This window comes from Schistocerca gregaria, chromosome 6 (assembly GCF_023897955.1).
Source record: "Schistocerca gregaria isolate iqSchGreg1 chromosome 6, iqSchGreg1.2, whole genome shotgun sequence".
NCBI lineage: Eukaryota > Metazoa > Arthropoda > Insecta > Orthoptera > Acrididae > Schistocerca > Schistocerca gregaria.
Window position 1 is genome coordinate 265,451,188 of NC_064925.1, and position 7,261 is coordinate 265,458,448.

The window sequence follows — 7,261 nt, forward strand, 5'->3', positions numbered from 1 at the left end:
TTTACTTCTGCCAGTATCCGTCTCCTACCTTCCAAACTTTACAGAAGCTCTTCCGCGAAACTTGCAGAACTAGCACTCCTGAAAGAAAGTACCGGACGTGAGTCGTGCTTCGGTAGCTCAGTTGGTAGAGCTCTTTCCCGCGAAAGGCAAAGGTCCCGAGTTCGAGTCTCGGTCGGGCACACAGTTTTAATCTGCCAGGAAGTTTCATATCAGCGCACACTCCGCTGCAGAGTGAAAATCTCATTCTGGGATCAATAGAGATGTCGGTCGATCACGATACACTTGCGACTTCAGGTAACCCCAAAGCCAATAATCGCACGGACTGAGGTCTGGGGACCTGGGAAGCCAAGCATGAAGAAAGTGGTGGCTGAGCACACGATCATCACCAAACGACGCGCGCAAGAGATCTTTCACGCGTCATTTTGTGAGCTTTTTTTTTTGTTCTAATGAAACTCCATGTCATTCCAAGCATGTGTGTCAATTTTTACCTATCTACCTACATTATTCCGTGATTTATCAAGTTTTCAAATATATACTGACTTTTTGATCACCCGGTATATTATTTCTCAAATGCGCTTTTCTTCGGTACGCCATATCTCTTCTATTACTTAATCAGAATTAGTGAGTGAGACGTCATTTTCAACATTTCGTTCACCACTAATGAGGAAAAATACACAAATACTTTAAAGCTATCATCTGCCATAAAATACTTAATTTTCAAAACGTTTTTTATGAAAACGGTTAGGTGGTGCCATCTATTGACTATCTGTTTAACTGAGATGCATATTAGCCGTTACGGTTGTTTGGATTCTTTACGCAAGCGCAGTCTGTCTCCTGATTTCGGTAATACACGTCTATGTATGGAATTTAGAAGCTGCCATCTATTAGCAGTCAAATGTTACCACCATGCACAACAGCGGTTGTAGTTCTTTGCATTCTTCAAGCATGGATTGCGTATTGCGGAAATAAGCTAAAGAACTTCAACGTTCATCGTCACAGGTACGTTATTTACAGTGTCTGTAACGTTACGGTGGACATCTCCCAACCTCAGTATCATTAATCTGCATCACAAGCAAACGTCTCCCAACTTTTGTCTTCTGTATTTCAGGTTTCCACGATGCCTTGAGGCACAGAAGGCAGATAGAGAGTGCTTTCCACAATATTGGGAAGTGTCACAGACCGAAGAAGAATAAATGCCGGGGAGAAGCTACGAACGAAGAGAACTTCGACCACAGCAAGATAGAGAAGCTCAGCGCAGTCGCAGACAATACCGAATTAGTGGCAACAATCAGTGAACACGTGGCTTTAGTGATGTGGACCAAATTTGCGTGCATTGCTCTTCAAGTTTGTTTGTAGCTGAGTTTAGTGACAGTTCACTAACCATTTGTGGCCACGAGGGAAAGGTTATCTCAGAGTCCATTAAAGCTTGCGATGAATTTCAAAACCTCAAACAGCAGAATAGTAACTATACTAAGGACAACCTAGAAAATATTACAGCTAAACAATGCTGTGTCATTTGCTTCAGTACAGTTTAACTCGGTTGATGTCCCTGGCAGTGGTCCACGTTGTTTTATAATATTTGTATTTCCTTATTTCTTCACTACTTTATTACCTACTGCTCATGACAGAGTGCGAATTGTTCGCATAGGTGAGCTATTTTTCATCTATTGGTGGTTAATACACTCCTGGAAATTGAAATAAGAACCCCGTGAATTCATTGTCCCAGGAAGGGGAAACTTTATTGACACGTTCCTGGGGTCAGATACATCACATGATCACACTGACAGAACCACAGGCACATAGACACAGGCAACAGAGCATGCACAAAGTCGGCACTAGTACAGTGTATATCCACCTTTCGCAGCAATACAGGCTGTTATTCTCCCATGGAGACCATCGTAGAGATGCTGGATGTAGTCCTGTGGAACGGTTTGCCACGCCATTTCCACCTGGCGCCTGAGTTGGACCAGCGTTCGTGCTGGACGTGCAGACCGCGTGAGACGACGCTTCATCCAGTCCCAAACATGCTCAATGGGGGACAGATCCGGAGATCTTGCTGGCCAGGGTAGTTGACTTACACCTTCTAGAGCACGTTGGGTGGCACGGGATACATGCGGACGTGCATTGTCCTGTTGGAAAAGCACGTTCCCTTGCCGGTCTAGGAATGGTAGAATGATGGGTTCGATGACGGTTTGGATGTACCGTGCACTATTCAGTGTCCCCTCGACGATCACCAGAGATGTACGGCCAGTGTAGGAGATCGCTTCCCACACCATGATGCCGTGTGTTGGCGCTGTGTGCCTCGGTCGTATGCAGTCCTGATTGTGGCGCTCACCTGCACGGCGCCAAACACGCATACGACCATCATTGGCACCAAGGCAGAAGCGACTCTCATCGCTGAAGACGACACGTCTCCATTCGTCCCTCCATTCACGCCTGTCGCGACACCACTGGAGGCGGGCTGCACGATGTTGGGGCGTGAGCGGAAGACGGCCTAACGGTGTGCGGGACCGTAGCCCAGCTTCATGGAGACGGTTGCGAATGGCGAATGGTCCTCGCGATACCCCAGGAGCAACAGTGTCCCTAATTTGCTGGGAAGTGGCGCTGCGGTCCCCTACGGCACTGCGTAGGATCCAAAGTTCTTGGCGTGCATCCGTGCGTCGCTGCGGTCCGGTCCCAGGTCGACGGGCACGTGCACCTTCCGCCGACCACTGGCGACAACATCGATGTACTGTGGAGACCTCACGCCCCACGTGTTGAGCAATTCGGCGGTACGTCCACCCGGCCTCCCGCATGCCCACTATACGCCCTCGCTCAAAGTCCGTCAACTGCACATACGGTTCACGTCCATGCTGTCGCGGCATGCTACCAGTGTTAAAGACTGCGATGGAGCTCCGTATGCCACGGCAAACTGGCTGACACTGACGGCGGCGGTGCACAAATGCTGCGCAGCTAGCGCCATTCGACGGCCAACACCGCGGTTCCTGGTGTGTCCGCTGTGCCGTGCGGGTGATCATTGCTTGTACAGCCCTCTCGCAGTGTCCGGAGCAAGTATGGTGGGTCTGACACACCGGTGTCAATGTGTTCTTTTTTCCATTTCCAGGAGTGTAATAGCCCAACCAAGTGGTGGTTTTCCTAGAACAAAATTACGGAAGCTTTTTCTTAGTGGTTCCCTAAGTTTTTTGGGTTGCCGAATCGGAATATCGTGTTTACAGCTTTGTAGGAGGTCGGCTTCACAACGAAAATGGCGAAAAAAACCGAAAATGTTTGCACTTTTTTCAGTTTTTCGCTTATACACTCAGGAACATTGAAAACAGCACACACGGGGGTGGAAAAGTACGAACGCAAAACTTTGCGAATAAGTACAGTGGAATCCGATGTGTAAATGATCGAAATCTGGTACCAATGCGGCCCTATTTAAACGCCACGTGCCGATGACATCCCGACTCTAGCAGGATGTTAACAGGCGTAGAATACCAGGTTAGAGGTGTTAGACGGCATTTCTCACAGTTAAGCCAGTTTGAAAGGGGCCTGGTGATAGCGATGAAAAGCGCAGGCCAGTTGACACACCATGTGGTTCGCCAAGTCGATAGTTCGGAGTGTTTCATCAGATGTTGTTGGGAACAATGGACACGAGATAGCACCAACGTGCGACCTACCAGATCTGGAGCGACCAGGAAGACGACGTGGCGGGAGGATCGAAGGACCGTGAGCAAGCAGTCAGGAAACCTACAGTGACAGATTTATGGGTGTCAGTTGTTTCACAAATCATTTCCAGCTTCCTTGTGGATGCAAATTTGCAATCTAGGCACCCTTGCCAGTGTACTACCGTTAACGCTGATACATCGGCGATTCCATCTATACTGTTGCCAAGCCAGAATGACATCGACGGCCACAGATTGTCGAAAACATGGTGTCTAGTGCTGAATCCCGACGTGTTCTGGGGACGGATTATTACACCGTACTGGTGTACGGTACAGTTCCACCCATGCTGTCACGTGCCACTCCGCTCGCACAGCCTGCGTAATTATCTGGGAGGACGATAGCCTATGATAAACAGTCCCATCTAATAAATGTGGTACTTGAAACCTTAGTCGGGCCAGAGCTATTTTTGATGACATTTTTCAGCCTCTTGTGGGACCTTTCCTACAAGGTGTAGGGACATTTTTCAATGACCGATGATCTCACTGTTTGGTTTCATCCCCCGAATCAACCAATAATCAAGATAATGCCTTTCCGCATACAGCTTGAGTTGCTCAAGACTTCCTACGTCATTAGAATTATATTAATACCTTCAGCTGCTGACGGTCGTTGATATATATCAACGGGGACAGGTGAAAATGTGTGCCCCGACCGGGACTCGAACCCGGGATCTCCTGCTTACATGGCAGACGCTCTATCCATCTGAACCACCGAGGGCTTTGACATCACACAGCCCATATATATATATATATATATATATATATATATATATATATATATATATATATATATATATACTCTTTTTGTAATCAGTTTCTCAATGATTTCTTTCTCCTGAAAACAGAAAACAGATTAGTGGTACATTGCCTGATGCACCTCCACCTCAGTTTTCATTTCTGTGCCTGCATGTTATCCATGTCCATAAGCACACCTTTTCATAACTAGTCTCTTTTAGTTAGCTGTTCCTTTTGCTGTGTTACAAGCACCTTTTTTGTGCTCTGACAAACGTCATTTATTTCACTTTCAATTGCAACTTAAATGACGATTCTGAATTTATCTGAAGTCACTAGTTGCCTATACAATACATCTTCTACAGTATAGTATAGTTTCATCTTCTTGTTTACAGGATACAAAATAAAAACAGACCCAAATATTTTGATGTCGTTAGCATTGCTTCTAGTATTTCAATATCACATCAAAATTACTGATTGTTAAGTAAAAAGTGAGAATCTTTTAGTCACTGATTCTTTGTGATTATTTACAGGTAGTATAGCATTAATTATTTCTGCTCTGTTAAGATTTCAAACCCACAACATTATGCACACTTAATCTATTACATGAATGAGGATTTATGAGACAAGAAGAATTAAGGTGAAGAATGCTTTCAATTTTAAACTATCCGTTACAAATAAATTTGAATTTAGAGATTTCATTGAGTATGTCACTAAATTTTTGTGAATTTTCATGAGGATACTCCCCCTATTTTGAATTTCATTGTTTTTACATTAGTATTGTGTCTTTTAATTCGTGTCTCAGCACACTTTCTCACCTTTCCTCTCAATGTCTCTTTCTTTTGCACATCTTAGTATTGTCATGGTGAAAAACTAATCAGTTCTTCTACTACATTCTTCGACTTAACACTCAACTTAATCTCATCTGTACTTACGTATGACGTAGAGTTCATTATTTTTTCAATGTTAGTTGCGTATTTTCCCCATGCCCTATGGTTGTTGTGGCAATATGTCACGAAAATTCTGCACCTTTTTTCACAAATTCACACGATTTTATTGTCAATGTCATTTCACCACGTCTTAGTGCTTCGAAAACCTCATATAAAAGTTCACAGAGCTCCTCCCATGAAGCGGTCGTTATCAATAAATCGTGAACATAGATTTTAATTCTGGAAATAAGTTATTTCCCTAGTACGCTATCCAGGGCACAGATGAAAATTGAGACAGAAGTATTTGATCCCAAAGAAATAACTCTGCACTGATAGAATTTTCCTGCAAAAAGTAATGCTATCAGTTTTTGTGATTCTTCTTCCATAGATATCCGCCAATAACTAACACTCACATTGAGACTGGCCATATTCCACCCACTGTGAAACTTTTGCTACACATCGTCTAAACATTCAGGACGATATTTCTCACAATTCGCAGCCTTGTTAAGATCGCGTGCGTCTATCAAGATCCTAACACTATTATCTTTTTTGTTAACAAAAAGAGTGAATTATAGTATTGGCTCTTATATCGTCCTATAATGCCCCATGCCTCCATATTGTTTATCTCTTTCTGCACTGATTCTTTCCTAGATAATAGTACCTGATGGACTGGTCCAAAAATACCTCATAGGGTACCGTTTCAATATCGTATTCAAACTCCCGTACCCGACCGGTTTTGTCTCAGAACATCTATCTGGTATTAATCAAGTAACATACGACCCCTGCATCTGTTCGAGAGATGTATGTGAAACAGTTTCCTTTATGGTTGCAAATGTATCACTGGAGGAAGATATCAAGTTCATATTTCTAACACGATAATACTCAACTCTTCACTAAATTCTTCTTTCGTAGCTAACATAATTAGACTTAACCTTGTATCTTGAACCTCTACCGTCCTCTAAACATCATAAAAACATTCCTAATTTTCTTTCTCACACAACATGCCTTTATCTACTTCCTGCAATCAATACTCCCCTTGTGTTTCATCATCCAATCCATGCCCACATTAATTTCAGTACTCAACTGAACATTTTAACAGAAAATTGTATCAAGACTTGAGTCTTGATTAGTTACTACAGACACCAGTAGCACGTATTATTTTTACTTCCATAACCGACATTCCAGCTATATATTTTATGGTTTTAATAAGATAATAAAAGGACCGAGACATGACACTAATATGGGTCTCACTATCGATTAACACCTGAGTCTTTATTCCACATACTCCAATAGGTATCACAGTTTGATCTCATCGCTTCGATTCGATAACTTTATCTTCCAGTAACATCTCTTGCTCCATTTCCGAATCACTCCACAAAATGTCATCGCAATCACGCAATGTATCTGGATTTTTTCTGCTTTCTCCAGTTCCCTTCTTTCATTTGATACCAAAGACGTTTAATTTAACTGATCGGTAGGTTCATTCTGCTGTCCGCTGAACGAACTACATCTTCCTTGACGTTGTATTCATTGCAAACGTCTACTTTGCTCACTAATTTCATTCAGCTGTTAGTGTCTAAGAATTCTTGCCATATAATGTAGTTTCTGGCTGTTCATTCGAATCCGCAGATTTCGGCTATCAACAAAACCTCTACTCAACTGCACCTCACGTGCCCCATTCTCCTTATTAGATTCATTAATATCATCAACATTACTTATTATATGCTCATTAAATTCATCTATATTGCGCAGCACCTCTCTCAGATTCCTCGTCCCCTTCGTCTCACACACCACAAAATTATCAGTACTCTTTGTATCTGATCTCTCTTTCCACCAAAACTTACTTTCCTTTTTTTCCATACTTCTAACCAATCATACATTTTACCTAACTGAATCAGC

General features: G+C 43.1%; 1 non-coding gene across 1 annotated transcript; it reads right to left on the minus strand.

The window, feature by feature from the left end:
- Window positions 1-4,345: 4,345 nt before the first annotated feature.
- Trnat-ugu (transfer RNA threonine (anticodon UGU)) lies at window positions 4,346-4,420 on the minus strand. Its single transcript has one exon. It is a non-coding gene; the product is annotated as a tRNA-Thr (tRNA).
- Between the last annotated feature and the right edge of the window lie 2,841 nt (window positions 4,421-7,261).